This window comes from Martes martes, assembly GCF_963455335.1.
Source record: "Martes martes genome assembly, chromosome: 15".
Taxonomy (NCBI): Eukaryota; Metazoa; Chordata; class Mammalia; order Carnivora; family Mustelidae; genus Martes; species Martes martes.
The window spans coordinates 66,948,735-66,965,006 of record NC_137903.1 but is presented as its reverse complement, the minus strand read 5'-3'; the positions used below and the strand labels follow the sequence as shown (position 1 = coordinate 66,965,006).

At 37.2% G+C, this 16,272-nt stretch overlaps 1 pseudogene across 1 annotated transcript; it reads right to left on the bottom strand.

Moving 5' to 3' along the window:
• Window positions 1-1,983: 1,983 nt before the first annotated feature.
• On the bottom strand, window positions 1,984-3,368 carry LOC308355967 (dnaJ homolog subfamily A member 1-like; annotated as a pseudogene). Its single transcript has 2 exons — window positions 3,243-3,368; window positions 1,984-3,017 (listed from the first exon to the last, which is right to left on the bottom strand). The product of its transcript is annotated as a dnaJ homolog subfamily A member 1-like (transcript).
• Window positions 3,369-16,272: the final 12,904 nt, after the last annotated feature.

The window sequence follows — 16,272 nt, the reverse complement described above, 5'->3', positions numbered from 1 at the left end:
GTTTCACCCCACAAGGGCGTGATTTGGTAAACGTCATATACAAGATAACATACTTAGGCCTGGATGACTTCATAAATTTCCCAAAGTGCAGTTATTGGAATCTATTTCTATTTTACTTAACTACTTACTGTCTCTCCCCAAACTCAGCTTGGTAAAGCTATGGCCTCTCTAAGACAAAAGGAAAAAAAAACCTGTCTATCAATCGATCGATCATCTATCATCTATCTACATATCTGAAACCAAGTGGCTAAATCAAGTGTCTCAAGATCCTGCTATCAAGGTCATGTTGCTTCTTGACTCCTTACTATTTTTCAGTTTCATTTTTCATCCTATATTTTAAATAATGTTTTGTATATGAATCATATTTTCTATTTTCTGTTCGACATTTAGGGCAGCTTGGGGACCCAGGTAGGGACGCCCATCCCAAGTTTATCTAGTTCCACAGAGATAGCAAACATCTTGCCTAAGAGCACACCTCAGCTATGCAAACCCACCAATCCGAGCCCATCCTTCCATCTTCCCCTTCTTCAAATTTCACATACCAACCCAGTAGTCTCCTTACTCTAAACCACCCCAGGGGCAAGTACCAGACCAACAGGGACCACCTCTATAGCACAGAGTCCACGCAGAAATTATTCAGACTAACCAATCCTAAACTTATCCATTGTACTTACTCTGCCTCACTCATTCCTTCCCTCAAAACCCAAAGAAGGGCTCTGGGCCATAATTTTCCCTTTTTTCCTCCTGCCTCCTAACTGACACAAGTGCTTCCTCATGTGGCCTGGCAAGCCAGGAGTGTCCCTTTCTCTTGAGAACTGTAGGTAATAAACTATATTTTCAATAGTAGTTATCTGATCTGTGGGCCTCGCCATGCCTGATCTAAACAAATTCTGGGGACATTTTCATAACCTTTGGCACCCATCCCTGTTGTACACTCTGGGCCTCTCCCTAGCCCCCTTTTTTTCCTATTCTTAAAGAGCTCTCTGACTCTGGACCGTGGCTACTGCTTTTTGAGGCTACTACCCTTCTTTTCATGAGGTACCCTCTTGTAAAACTCCTATCCCAGAGGATTTACTTGAATTAGGGGGCAATTAGGTATCAGCCTGCCCCTGGCTTTTGGAGTAAATGTGCTCCATCCTGCCAGGCATAACCCAATCTCCACTTCTGCCTCAGTGAGTGGAGATGAGTCCAGTTGTGATGTGCTTCTCCTGCTGCAGCCGCCCTAGGCTCTGCCATTATCTCTAACCACAACTAACCTTACTTCCTGCACCAATCCCAAACTCAGATCCCAGTTCTCCAATGAAATAAAGAGCCTTCTTCCCAGTGGTCCTGGCTCGTTTCTGCTATGTCCTATATATTTTTTCTTCCATCCCCACCCAACCATCTTTTGACTACCTAGTCAAAGTTGTACCGGTCCTTCAATCTTCTATGAAATCTCCAATATTACCCTCTTCCTTGAGTTTGATTATACTTAGCTGAACATTTTATCATTTTTTGTCTTTTTCTATTTCATGTGCTTGAAATCTGGACAGAGGACTTGAGCATATGTGCTAATTCTATGACTTACAGGCTGTGTTAGGCTACTTGGACATCCATAACAAAATGCTACAGGCTGGAGGACTTAAAAAACAGCCATTTCTTATCTCACAGTTCTAGAGGCTAGAAATCCCAGGTCAAGGTCAGGTAGGGTTGGTTCCTAATGAGGGCTCCTCCAGGCTTGTAAACAACCACTTTTCACTGAACCGTCAGATGGTCTTTACATTCATGTGGAAAAAGAGAAAAAGAAAGGGAGTTCTCAGGCATCTGTTTTTTGTTGTTGTTGTTGTTGTTGTTCTGTTCTGTTTTGTTTTTTAGTTTATTCTTCATTTAATGTTTAAAACACTACGATAGTTGAATATTAAAACAAAAACAATAGCAAGTAGTGATCTATGATTACAGTCCTTCACTCATTCACTACTTCATATAAAATGCCAGCAGTGTTATTCACTGGCCCCATGAAGAGGTCTGACACTGAACATCACCCCGGAATGATGTTCATCACCCTCATAGGCTTCCCCATTGTAATGGTGCCATCCTTCCTGATTTGGATCATAGTCTACCAGTTCTACCTGGTCCATTTCATCAGTCTCTTCTACCTCCTTCCTCTCAGGTAGGATTTTTTTTTCCAGCAGAGAGAGTTCATCAGGAGAGAGAGAGCCATTCCCGGGAAAGTTTACCTTAAATTTGATGATGAGGCAACTCTTCTTATATGGTCTACGATAAATTGGCATGCCTTCACTTAACACACACTTGATACTTCCATGCTTGACAATTTGACCTGTGTGAGAGGTGATGATAATGGTTCCATTGTCAAGAGCAGATATTGGCCATTGAAAGCCACACAGTGCTTCAACTAGCTGTATGTCCGCACACATGAAAATGTCTTTTCCTTGCTGAGTAAAAACAGTGTGGTCCTTCTGACCTAAAATAATGATAATATCTCCTGGTTCCAGTCCTGGTTCTTGGTCTCCTTCACCATGGAATGTTATCTTCTGTCCATCTCAATATGAACTTCTAGAATCTTCTTCTATCGAACTGTCTTCCTTCCATTGCAGTTTTTACATCTATCTTTAGGTCTGATCTGTTCCCCATGGCCCTGGCACTCCATGAACAGAGGCTGAATTTGTTGAACCATTCCAAGTCCCATCTGATGAAGTCTTACTTGCATTCCAGTACCTTGGCAACTGGGACAACATTCGACTGTTCCTTTCTTACCACCTTGGCCTTCACATTTATTGCATATCACATTCTTTTACAGAGCTAGTTTTCTTGTTGTGCCATTATATAAATCTTCTAAGGTGACTGAGAGCTGATGTTTCTTCTCCTCCAAAAAATATATAAAAGATGTCCGTGGGGAAGCCAAAACCACCACTGGATCTACTTTCTTTAATTGCCTATTCTCCTCCTTTGTCATATGATTCCCTTTTCTTTGCATCAGAGAGCACTTCATAAGCTTGAGAAATCTGTTTAAACTTCTCTCCTTCATTTGGATTCTTTTTTTTTTTTTAAGATTTTATTTATTTATTTATTTATTTATTTATTTGCCAGATAGAGATCACAAGTAGGCAGAGAGGCAGGCAGAGAGAGAGGAGGAAGCAGGCTCCCCGCTGAGCAGAGAGCCCAATGTGGGGCTTGATCCCAGGACCCTGGGATCATGACCCGAGCCGAAGGCAGAGGCTTAACCCACTGAGCCACCCAAGTACCCCTTCATTTGAATTCTTATCAGGATGGTACTTCAAGGCTGGTTTCCTGTAGGCCTTTTTTAGTTCTTCCTGTATGGCATTGGGTTTGACTGCCAAACCATCATAGTAAGTCATTTCTTTCACCATTTTCTATAGCCAGGCCAAGGCTGGTGTGGGGGAGCGGGCAAGAGCACGTTGCTGACACACCAAGCATTCTGGAAAGTTCCTCTGGCATCTGTTCTTCTAAGGAGACCAATCTCACCAGATCAGGGCCTATGATCCATGGCCTCACTTAACCTAATCACTTTCCTAGAGTCCCCATCTCCAAATACAGACGTATTGGGGGCTGGGGCTTCGACATATGAATTCTATGGGGACACAACCAAGTGACTAGAACAATTATTTTATATTTGAAAAGGAGGATAAGACTGCTCAGAATTTCTTTCCAAAGCCTATCAAAAGGCTGAAATTGTTAAGTGTTCAAAATTTAAATTTTAAGTAAACAATTTTATTCTGTGTATTTATTTAGATAGTAGAATAAGAAGCAAATTTATGTCATCTGAGATTTTGGAGTTAACTTTTCTGGTTTTTAGTGTTGGATATTGTCTACTAGAAAGATTTCACATTTTTGTAGCTGGTTCTTTCCATTGCTACTACACACAGGATGATATAATCAGATTCTCTTTCTCTTTAAAATAGAATTTTAAAGAATATTACAGAGGAAATCATCTTGTTCATATTGTCAATCTAGCTTCACATTCCATCATGAAAATCCCAGAATTCTAGCTGAATATGGACAGGCCATTTACAATTACACATCATGATTATAGAGACCAGTTTTGTTCCATTTGGAGTTTGGGACTCCTTTTTTAGTAAGCCCCACCCTGTCCCTTCCAGATCCATTAGACTTTGTGTCTCAGACTCTTTTCCTAAAGAAACACAAATTCATTATGGTGAGCATCAGGTAAAAAATTCAGTTCAAGGTAAAATTGTTGTGCAGGCCACCCTCTAGCACTTCAGGTTAGTCATTCAATTAATCCTGGTTCCTAAATCATGGATCCTTTGAAAAAAATTTCCTGGATGCTGCCATCTGTTATTACACACACTTCCTTTAATTTATCCCTAAATTTCTCTTTGTTCTCACCTTCTTTCTGCTTTATTCCTAGTTGTCATCATGCCTGAAGCAAAACATGTATTTTCTTCTTTAAGAATTCTCTCATCTGAATTATTTTTCTCAGTTAATGGAATCATTTTTTATTCCTTCTACTTTCATATCTCTCACAGGTAATACAGGTAATGGATCACCAAATCATGATGATTCTCTCTCTAGACTTCTGATTTCATTTATCTATTCAACAAGCATTTATTGAACAAGCATTTATGTGTCAGGCTATAGGAATTGAGGGTGAATGAGGTTGGCCCAGCCCCCACCCTCATTGGTTTTATAGTCTAGTGGGCGATGATTTTTCACCACCTAGGAAAGTGTTAGGCGGAACTCACCATAGAGGTGATGCAAGCACAGAGAGTACAAAGGGAATAGAAAATGCAAAGTCCTGAAGGCAAAAGAATCATTGCATAATAGTGAAATGGAACCAACTTCAGCAAGTAGAATTGCCTTCTAAATGGTTCTCTCACCTCTAACGTATTTGCAGATAAACCTTTCTTTCTAAACACAGACTTATTACATCCTCCTTTAGGAACTACTGATGAATTTCCATTACCTACAGAAGAACTAAACTCAGCATATCATATATAACCCTGTGTGAGATATCTCTAGCCATCCCACATTACTTGGGAAATGCCCAAATAAAAATAACACTTTAAACTTCCATGAATTTCCTCTTCCTCCTGTATTTGTTCAACTGATGAACTCACTTTAGACTCAGTTTTAATGTCATCACTATGAAAAGTTTCCTAACCCTTCAATTTCTCAAAATTAACTGATTTTTTGGTTTGATTTAGTGGCTTGTCCCAAGCACCTGTGACTGCCTCTTTGGCTAGACTATATGGTTTTCAAGCCATCAGACTATTTTATTTTCATTGTTTTTCTAGCTCTGAGATTGGTGCCTAACATATCAGAGGTGTTCAGTAAATGTATACTAAAATAAGTTATTAAAGACTGAATTCAACTTTTTATTCTCCTCAATGGGAATCAATGCAATTGACCCCTTTTTGTTTGATTTTCCTCCTTCCCATTTTTAGAGATCATTTATCCATTAAATGCAAAACTTGCAATAAGTGTAATGTTTAGTTTAAGTCAGTAGAAGTGTTGACCAACAAATTTGCAACTCCAAATGTAAGGATCATCATAATAAAACATATGTTATTGGCAAAAAAAAAAAAAAAGAGTAATCTGAGGTTTTCCATTTCAGGATCTCCTGCATTCAAACTACCTATCTAGGAATTTATAATACAGAAAAATGAAAACAAAAGCAAAAAACCAAACACCCTGTGTATTGTTCTCTATATGAAGGATTTTTTTTTTTTTTACAGGTCTGAATTTGCTTATGTTGTTCTCTCTGTTTAGAATAGTTTTCCCATTCTCATTCTTTCAAAGAACCACTCTTTAAGAACCAGCTTTACATCAAAAGCTTTTGCACAGGTGGCGCCTGGGTGGCTCAGTGGGTTAAAGCCTCTGCCTTTGGCTCAGATCATGATCCCAGGGTCCTGGGATCAAGCCCTGTATCGGGCTCTCTGCTCAGCGGGGAGCCTGCTTCCCCCTCCCTCTCTTTCTCTGCCTGCCTCTCTGCCTACTTGTGATCTCTGTCTGTCAAATAAATAAATAAAATCTTTAAAAAAAAAAAAGCTTTTTCACAGCAAAGGAAACAGTCAAGAAAACCAAAAGACAACCAACAGAGTGGGAGAAGATATTTGCAAATGACGTATCAGATAAAGGGCTAGTATAAAAAATCAATAAAGAACTTACCAAACTCAATGCCCATAGAACAAAGAATTCAATCAAGAAATGGGCAGAAGACATGAAAAGACATTTCTGCAAAGAAGACGTCCAAATGGCCAACAGACACATGAAAAAGTGTTCAACATTACTCGGCATCAGGGAAATACAAATCAAAACCACAGCAAGATCCCACCTCACACCAGTCAGAATGGCTAAAATTAACCAGTCAGGAAACGTCAGGTGTTGGCAAGGATGCGGAGAAAGGGGAACCCTCCTACACTATTAGTGGGAAGGAAACCTGGTGCAGCCACTCTGGAAAACAGAGTGAAGGTTCCTGAAAAAGTTGAAAATAGAGCTACCCTATGACCCAGCAATTGTACTACTGGGTATTTACCGTAAAGATACAAATGTAGTGACCCGAATGTTTATAGCGGCAATGTCCACAATAGGCAAACTAAGGAAAGAACCTAGATGTCCATCAACAGATGAATGGATAAAGAAGATGTGGTATATACATGCAATGGGATACTATGCAGCCATCAAAATAAATGAAATCTTGCCATTTACAATGACATGGATGGAACTAGAGGGTATTATGCTAAGCAAAAGAAGTCAATCAGAGAAAGACAATTATCATATGATCTCTCTGATATGAGGAATCTGACAAGCAGGGCAGGGGTTCATGCGAAGGGGGGGGGAATGAAACAAGATGGGACTGGGGAGGGAGTAAAATCATAGGAGACTCTTAATCTCATGAAACAAACTGAGGGTTGCTGAGGGTGGGGGAGGAGGGATAGGTGGCTGGGTGATGGACATTGGGGAGGGTATGTGCTATGGTGAGTGCTGTGAATTGTATAAGCCTGATGATTCACAGACCTGTACCCCTGGGGCAAATAATACATTATATGTAAAAAAAAAAAAAAAAAAAAAAAGAACCAGTTTTACTATTGCCTCTCCCATGAACAATTGCCCATGCCTCCCGACAGAGTTAGAGTTAGTATCCACAGAAACCTGTTTTTGTCTTTATCTGAGCACAGTCCACATTAAATTGAAATTATCTTTTTACCATCTATTTTTCCCAATTGAGTGTAAACTCTTCAAAGAAAGGATTCATGCTTTACCATAGAATTTTACTCCAGTGTTCCTGACACACAGTAGGTACTCAGTAAATGTTTGTTAACTTTGTGAAATTTGCTGCTTAATATATTTTATATACCAAGTATATTTTCAGGGCTGACACTAGGCAGAATATGATGTTTGTCTCTGGTATTCTTCTGCTGTAACTCCTTTCCTAACTTTCAGTGTATAGTCCATTGTCTTCATGCTTTTCCAGCAGGCTTCGTTAATTGAAAGAATTGAGAGAAGTGTCTTACAGTAGTTAACACTAAGTTGGTAATGAAGAATATAACAAAATATGGATTTTGTCATTTTAGGAACCAAGACACCTGAATAGGAGAAATCTATCTGGTGGACATGAGACTTTCTAGTTCTGGTTAAATTATGTTAAGAAAGCCACTACCTCTGGTTGATTTTTGCTGCTACCTTTAAGGAACTTTGGAGCGTCACAAATCAATTCACTGCGAGTTCTTCCCACATGACCAAACTTCCCTTGTGACTAAATACAATTTGGAGAAATTCTGGCTAAAAATAATCAAAAGTTCCTTCTAATTGAGCTAACTAAAATTTTCCTGGTGTGTCTAACAGGAATTTGACATTTTGATTTCTTGATCTGTTCAATGTTTACTCTTTAGGATACTGGTTAATTACCACACTGATTTCTGCCCCAGCTCTGTAAACTAAACTCCCAGCATAGTAATTGGATTTGTGCACATTAGCATGCTCTTTGAAGACTTCCAATCTGGCTCCTCATTACATTCTCAGTCTACCTACCATATATTCTCTTTTCAAGTCTTGTAAGACTGCTTCTCAAACACCAGCCGCTGTCTATTTTCACTACTCTACAGCTTAGCTCAGTAGTTTGCTTTCTCTGGATTTCTCTTCTCTTTCCAAAATTCAGACTCATCTTTTAGTGCCACTTCTCCTGGGAAAATAGTTATTGATTCTCAAAATAAAGTGAATTGCTAATTCTCTCCCAGCAATTTTATGTAGATTATAGAAGTTATTACAATGTTATAGCTTGCTGTATCCTTGCCTATATCACCCCTTGGGCATGAATTATTTGAGATAAAGGATTGTCTCTTCACTTACTTGTTTTTTTGTCTTCTTAGCCCATTTCAGTTCCTAGAAATCTACTGTAGTTTGAATCAGTGGAGGCTTGTGGTAATAAAGTTAGTAAATTAGTGAACCAGCATATGATGGACAGTAAAATCAGGTTATATAGGTAGAATAAATATTTCTTTTTGAGTTATAGAACTGCATTAGTCTTTTTTTGTTTCTGTTAATTGCATTAACAAAATGAATTTTATATATTACTATAACCATAGAATGCTGCTGATCATCCAAGCCAGAGTCTCAATGAAAGTAGAGAAAGTAGAGATGATTAAATGGATAGCTGATTGGTTGACCTAAGGATACATTAACTTCCGAAAATAAATGATACCTATGATATTCATTACTAGCTTGTGCAGAAGCTCATAGGCAAAGTAAATGCTGGCCATGGTGCTGAAGAGTTAAATTGCATGTGATGATCTAAGCCATATAGTCTTACACAAAATCATAAAAATTAAATCAATGCCAGTCTAGTGCACATTTATTTCATAGATTATACTTTAACATGTGCCTTTATATAATGCTATCAATGCTCATAAAACTTACCATTTCTAACCAGTATTTCTCAATACAGAGTAGATTGAAGTAAATGATTACTGAATCATTTCATTTTTCTTCAGGGACTTAAAATTGTGAGTGTAGTTATCCATCGTACTCTTATCACAGCTCCCTCCTTGTGGAAGTAGATGATGACTTCATCAAATTAAGGCTTTGTTAAGAATATCATGATACAGGTAACAATAAACATTCATGAGAGGCAGGGAAATTTATTGAAAAAAATTAGATTTATCATGTAAATTGATATTCATCCTCAAATTTACTTATTGGATAACTTTTTACTTTCAGACATAGTTTTAATACTTACAGGAAGAAGTGAGGAAAGCTGCCTAGAGTAGGGAGATTCTGAGTTAAGTGTACCTGATTAAATTAATCTTGAGATGTATTTTTCTATTATGTTAACTCTACTTGTGGATGGATACCTTTTTAAAAAGATTTTATTTATTTATTTGAGAGAGAAAGCACACAGGGGGAGAGTGACAGGGAGAAGCCGACTCCCAGCTGAACAGAGAGCTTGATGTGGGGCTTGATCCCAGGACCCTGAGATCATGACCTTAGGTGCAAGCAGATGTTTAACTGACTGAGCCACCCAGAAGCCCAGTGGATGAATACTTTTTTACACGCATGTAGCTTAGGCCTAAATAGAACTGCAATGTGGAAGTAGTAAAATGTCACTATACATATTTCTTCCAAAGTCTGTTTATGTGAAGTTCATTGGATAATAGTATCTGAATAAAGAGGAGGCAAAATAAAGGGACAAATCTTTTACACACTGTTGCCAAACATAAAAAAATTTTTTTAAAAGATTTTATCAATCCATTGGAGAGAGAGAGACAGAAAGAGCAAGGATGAGCTGGGGCAGGGGCAGGGTCAGATGGAGAAGCAGACTCCCCACTGAGCAGGAAGCCTGACACCTGGCTCGATCCCAGGACCTCAGGATCATGACCTGAGCCGAAGGCAGGCATTAACCATATGAGCCACCCAGGTACCCCTGCTAAGACATTTTTAAGAGAATATCTAAAGCCACATCTTAAGGGTTTTTTGTTCTGTATTTTTGTCTTACTTATCTCACATGATTGCTGAAAGAGTGAATTGAAATAATGAATATAAACACGTTTTATAAACTAAAACTTTCTATGCAAATGCAAGATTTTGTTATTACTATTTCAAGTTTGATCTGGAGTCTAAGCCTTATCACCTTTTATCGTACTCTTCAAACTAGAATACATAAACCCTGGATGGTATGTGAAGACTTTCTTGGAGGAAAAATGTCTGAAAAAAATAAAAGGAATGGATGTCCAGATCTTTGACTTTGTTATACACTTGTTTTCAAAACTGATCTGCCTGACAAAGCACCTTTCCTATCTTCCTTTATGTAGTTGTCTTTTTTCACTTTCCAGTCTAGATATCCTATTTAGGATAATATTATGATTCAGTTTTCTGAGGGGTAAAAAATCTCTATGGCTTCAATCAATGGGACAATTTGAAATATTAATGTGATGTTGATTAATTGGTTGCTTCTGGGTAACAGCTGCATGTGCAAATAAAATTTCCATTTCTTTGTTTTCAACAAAATAGAGGGAAGATATAATAAGAATATTAGCTGATAACTAATTAAAATAATTTTTGATAATAGAACATATAGGATTTTTGACATAAATAATAAGTATAAATAAATATACAGACATAGTGTAATAAAAGCATAATAAAACTTCCATTCCCATACCATGAAAGCTATTTCTCAGTGGCTACACTTAGTAAAACAAATTGTAATAGAATTTATGATCATCCATTTCATTTTAGTAGTAAATTGTTTATCTATAGATAGATTAAGAAATTGAAATATGTATATATTCTTTTAAATTATTATTTTGTTTTAATTCCAGTATAGTTAACATACAGTGTTATATTAATTTCAGGTGTACAATATAGTGATTCAACAATTTCATACATCACTCAGTGCTCAGCATAAATGCCTATTTCCTAAATGCAAGAACTGAAACCATAAAAATCCTAGAACAGAGCACAGGCAGTAATGCTGCTGGCATGTCTCCTGGGGCAAAGGAAATAAGAGCAAAAATATTCTATTGGGACTACATCAAAATAAAAAAAAACTTCTGCGCAGCAAGGGAAACAGTCAAAAAACCTGAAAAGCAACCTGCACAAATGGAGAAGATATTTGCAAAGGACATATTTGATAAAGGGTTAGCATCCAAAATACATAAAGAATGTACACAGCCCAATACCCCCCTTAAATAATAATCCTATTAAAAATGGGCAGGAGAAATGAACAGACATTTCTCCAAAGAAGAATCCAGATGGTCAACAGACACATGAAAAACTGCTTACATTACTCATCATCAGGGAAATGCAGATCAAAACTACAATGAAATACCACCTCACACTTGTCAGAGTGGCTAAAATAAAAAATACAAGAAACAGTGAGTGTTGGTGAGAATATGGGGAAAAAGGAACTCTTGCACTGTTGGTGGGAAAAAAAAGTTTTGAAACTGAGTAGTATGAGTTCTCCAGTTTTGTTCTTTGCCTTAAAGATTGTTTTGACAATTCTAATGTCCTTGTATTTTCATATACGTGTTAATCAGCTTATCAGTCTATATATAAAAAGCCTTCTGGGGTTTTTATTGGAATTGCATTGAGCCTAAACCGATATGGTGATGGTAAGGGGAATAGATTGACAGTTTCCCTGTATTTAGTATCTTTTCATTTAAGTGTCCTTTAATTTCTTTCAGCAATGTTTTATACTTTTTAGAAGAGAAGGTTTACATATCTTTCTTTAAATTTACCCTAACATTTTAATGTTTTTTTGATGCTATTTTAAGTGGAGATGTTTAAAATATTTTTCTTAGTTTTTCATTGTTACCATATAGAAATGCTGTTCATTTTTGCATATTGACTTTGTATCACAAAATTATTAAAATAACTTATTAACTATAGTAGTTTTCTTATAGATACTTTAGGACCTTAGGAGTTTTTTATGCACACAATCATGTCATCTGAAAATACAGACAATTTTCCCTTTTTCTATTTTAATGATTTTTTTTCTGTTACCTTTTTATACAAGCTACATCTGGTGTAATGTTCAATAGAAGTGATTAGAGTGAATGTCTTTGTCTTATTCCCAATCTTAAGGAAAAGGCATTCACTATTTCACTATTAGGTGTATGATTAACTGTGAGTTTTTTGTAGATGTCTTTTATAAGGTTGCAGATGTTTTCTTCTGTAATTATGTTGGTGACAGTTTTTTTGTCATGAATATGTGAAATGCCTTTTCTGCATCTACTGAAACAATCATAATACTTTTCTTTTTTGATTTGTTGATGTGGTGAGTTATATTGAATGTTAAAGAAATGTTGTATTTTTGTATTCTGTGTTAAATCCAATTTGTCATGGTGTAATGTCCTTTTTATCTAGTGCTGGATTTACTTTGCTAATTTTTGCTGAGGAATTTTGCATCTATTTTCATATTGGTCTGCAGGTTTCAGTTATTTTAGTTGTTGTTTTCTTTGGTTTTATTATCAGGGTAATACTAGCTTCATAAAACCAGCTTCTAAGTGTCCCCTCCTCTTTTTTTGAACTGTTTGTACAATAGTCATTGTATTTTTTTTCTTCTAAGTGAAAATTGAAAATTTTATTAAATTTTACTCAATGGTTTTCAAAATTCACCTTGCATGGAAATACCCAAGGCGCTTAGTAAAATGCAGACTTCTAGGTCCTATGCTCACAGTTTCGGGTTTAATGGACCTGGGTTGGGCCACCAAATTTACATGTTTTTTTGCAATTTTATCTTTGTGCTGTAGATACATATTTTTAATTAACATATAACGTATTAGTTGTTTTAGGGGTACAGTCTGAAGTCACCAGAGCACATACTCTCCCACCAACAGTGTAAGAGGGTTCTCCTTTCTCTGCATCCTTGTCAACACCTGTCGTTTCCTGTCTGATTAATTTTAGCCATTCTGGCTGGTGTGAAGTGGTATCTCACTGTGGTTTTGATTTGTATTTCCCTAATGCCAAGTGATGTGGAGCACTTTTTCATGTGTCTGTTGGCCATTTGGATGTCTTCTTTGCAGAAATGTCTGTTCATGTCTTTTGCCCATTTTTTGATTAGATTCTTTGTTCTTTGGGTGTTGCATTTGATAAGTTCCTTATAGATTTTGGATACTAGCCCTTTATCAGATATGTCATTTGTGAATATCTTCTCCCATTCTGTCAGTTGTCTTTTGGTTTTTTTATTGACTGTTTCCTTTGCTGTGCAAAAGCTTTTGATAGTGATGAAGTCCCAATAGTTCATTTTGCCCTTGCTTCCCTTGCCTTTGGTGATGTTTCTAGGAAGAAGTTGTTGTGGCTGAGGTCAAAGAGGTTGCTACCTGTGTAATCCTCAAGGATTTTGATGGATACTTGTCTCACATTGAGGTCTTTCATCCATTTCCAGTCTTTTTTAAGTTCATTCTCATGATTCTTGTGTTTTTTTAACCTACTTACATTTTCAAATAGATGTTTAATACAACATATTCCATAGTAACTTTTTAACTTGGACTTTTTCCAAATATATACTTTCATTTCTTTTTCTTTTAAAAAATATATAGAGATATAAGGTTCAAGGTAGTCCTTTTCCCCTGTTCAATACTACTCCTATATATATACACACCAGTTTTAATTTCCCTGTATCTCTGGAAAGTAGAGTCCTTTACAAAAGATAACAAGATAAACCTGGGAAGAACTGAAACAACCTTCCTCAACCACAAAGAGGGTTTATAACTACTTTTCCATCTTATTCTTTTTTTTTTAAGATTTTATTTATTTATTTGACAGAGAGACCATAAGTAAGCAGAGAGGCACGCAGAGAGAGAGGTAGAGGCAGGCTCCCCACGGAGCAGAGAGCCTGATGTGGGGTTCAATCCCAGGACCCCGAGATCATGATCCGAGCTGAAGGCAGAGGCTTAACCCACTGAGCCACCCAGGTGCCCCCCATCTTATTCTTTTGTCAGTGTTTCTGTGTGTTTGTTTTGTTTTTATTTGTTTTTATTTTTATTTATTTATTTATTTTTTATTTATTTGACAGACAGAGATCACAAGTAGGCAGAGAGACAGGCAGAGAGGGGGGGAAGCAGACCCCCGCTGAGCAGAGAGCCTGATGTGGGGCTTGATCCCAGGACCCTGGGATCACGACCTGAGCCAAAGGCAGAGGCTTTAACCCACTGAGCCATCCAGGTGCCCCTGTTTTGTTTTTATACTTTATAAATCTTATTCTTGGGATTCATTTGGCTGGGGTTTTATTTTTTTCTTTTTCTTTTGTTGGTCTTTTTGTTTGTTCATTTTGTTTTTGTACTTTGTAAATCTTATTTTTGGGGCTCATTTTGGCTGGGTTTTTTCTTTTTTTTTCTCTTTCTCTCTCTCTTTTTTCTTTTTTCTTTCTTTTTGGTGGTGACTTCTGATTGCTCTGATACTTTCCAGGGTGCATCTTGCCTGGATTATGGTTGATATATTCAGCTACGCATCCCCTCAACCACCTCTCACCAAAATGATTAGGAGGAGGAAAACCCAAAAAAGTAAAAATTCAGAGACTGTAAGCTTTGCCACAGAACTGTTGGATATGGACATAAACAATATGTCAGAAATAAAATTCAGGGTAACAGTTATCCAGACAATGGCTAGGTTGGAGAAGACCATGAGTGGCAACATAGAATCTCTAAGGATGGAAGTGAGAGCTGATCTAGCAGAACTTAAAAATGAAATCCATTACATGAAATAAATATGAAATAAAAATGAAATCCATTACATGAAATCCATTCTAATCTAAATAGTCTAACAGCTAAGGCAAATAAGGCAGAAGATCAAATCAGTGATCTAAAAGACAAACTGACAGAAAAGAAGGATCAGGAGGAGGCTTGGAAGAAACAGCTTAGAAGCCATGAAAACAGAATTAGGGAAATAAATGACGCCATGAAACATTCCAATCTCAGAATTATTGGGATTCCTGAAGGAGTGGAGAGAGAGAGAGGACTAGAAGATACAGTTGAACAAACCCTAAATAAGAATTTCTCTAATCTGGGGAATGGAACAAGTGTTCATGTCCTATAGGCAGAGAGGATACCCTCCGAGATCAACGAGGGTAGAAAGACCTCCAGATAAGTAATTGTGAAATTCACAAATTATAAATTCAGAGAAGATGTCTTAAGGACACCTGGGGGCAGAGATTCCTTAGGTACAGAGGAAGGACCATCAGTATAACGTCAGACGTGTCCACAGAAACCTGGCAAGCCAGAAAGGGCTGGCAAGACATATTCAGGGAACTAAATGAGAAGAACATGCAGCCAAGAATACTTTATCAGGCAAGGCTGATGTTCAGAATGGATGGAGAGATAAAGAGATTCCAAGACCAGCAAAGTCTAAAAGATTATGTGACCACCAAGCCGGCACTACAAGAAATAGTAAGTGGGGTTCTATAAAAGAAGAAAGACCCCCAAGAGTGATACAGAACAGAAATTTACAGAGACACTCTATAGAAACAAGGACTTCACAGGCAACATGATGATAATAAAAACTTATCTTTCAATAATCACTCTCAATGTGAATGGCATAAATGCTCCATAAAATGGCACAGGGTTGCAGACTGGATAAAAAGACAGGACTCATCCATAAGCTGTTTACAAGAGATACATTTTGAACCTAAAGATACATCCGAACTGAAAGTGAAGGGATGAGAGAACCATCCTTTATGCCAATGGGCCTCAAAGAAAGCTAGGGTAGCGATTCTCATATCAGATAACTTATATTTTAAGCTAAAGAATGTAGTCAGAGATACAGAAGGACACTACATCATTCTTAAAGGGTCTATCCACCAAGAAGATCTAACAATTGTAAATATCTATGACCCCAACATGGGAGCAGCCAACTACATATGACAACCGTTAATCAAAATAAGGAGTCATATTGATAAGAATACATTAATTGTAGGGGATCTTAACAGCCCACTCTCAGCAATAAATAGATTATCTAAGCAGAAAATCAACGAAGAAACAAGAGCATTGAATGACACATTGGACAAGATGGACCTCATAGATATATACAGAACATTCCACCCTAAAACAACATAATATTCATTCTTCCCAAGCCCACATGAAACTTTCTCCAGAATAGACCACATACGGGGTCACAAGTCAGGTCTCAACTGATATCAAAAGATTGAGATTATTCCCTGCATATTTTCAGACCACAGTGCTCTGAAACTGGAACTCAGTCACAAGAAAAACTTTGGAAGGAATTCAAACACTTGGAAGCTAAAGACCATCCTGCTCAAGAAATGTTTGGATCAACCAGGAAATCAAAGAACTTAAACAATTC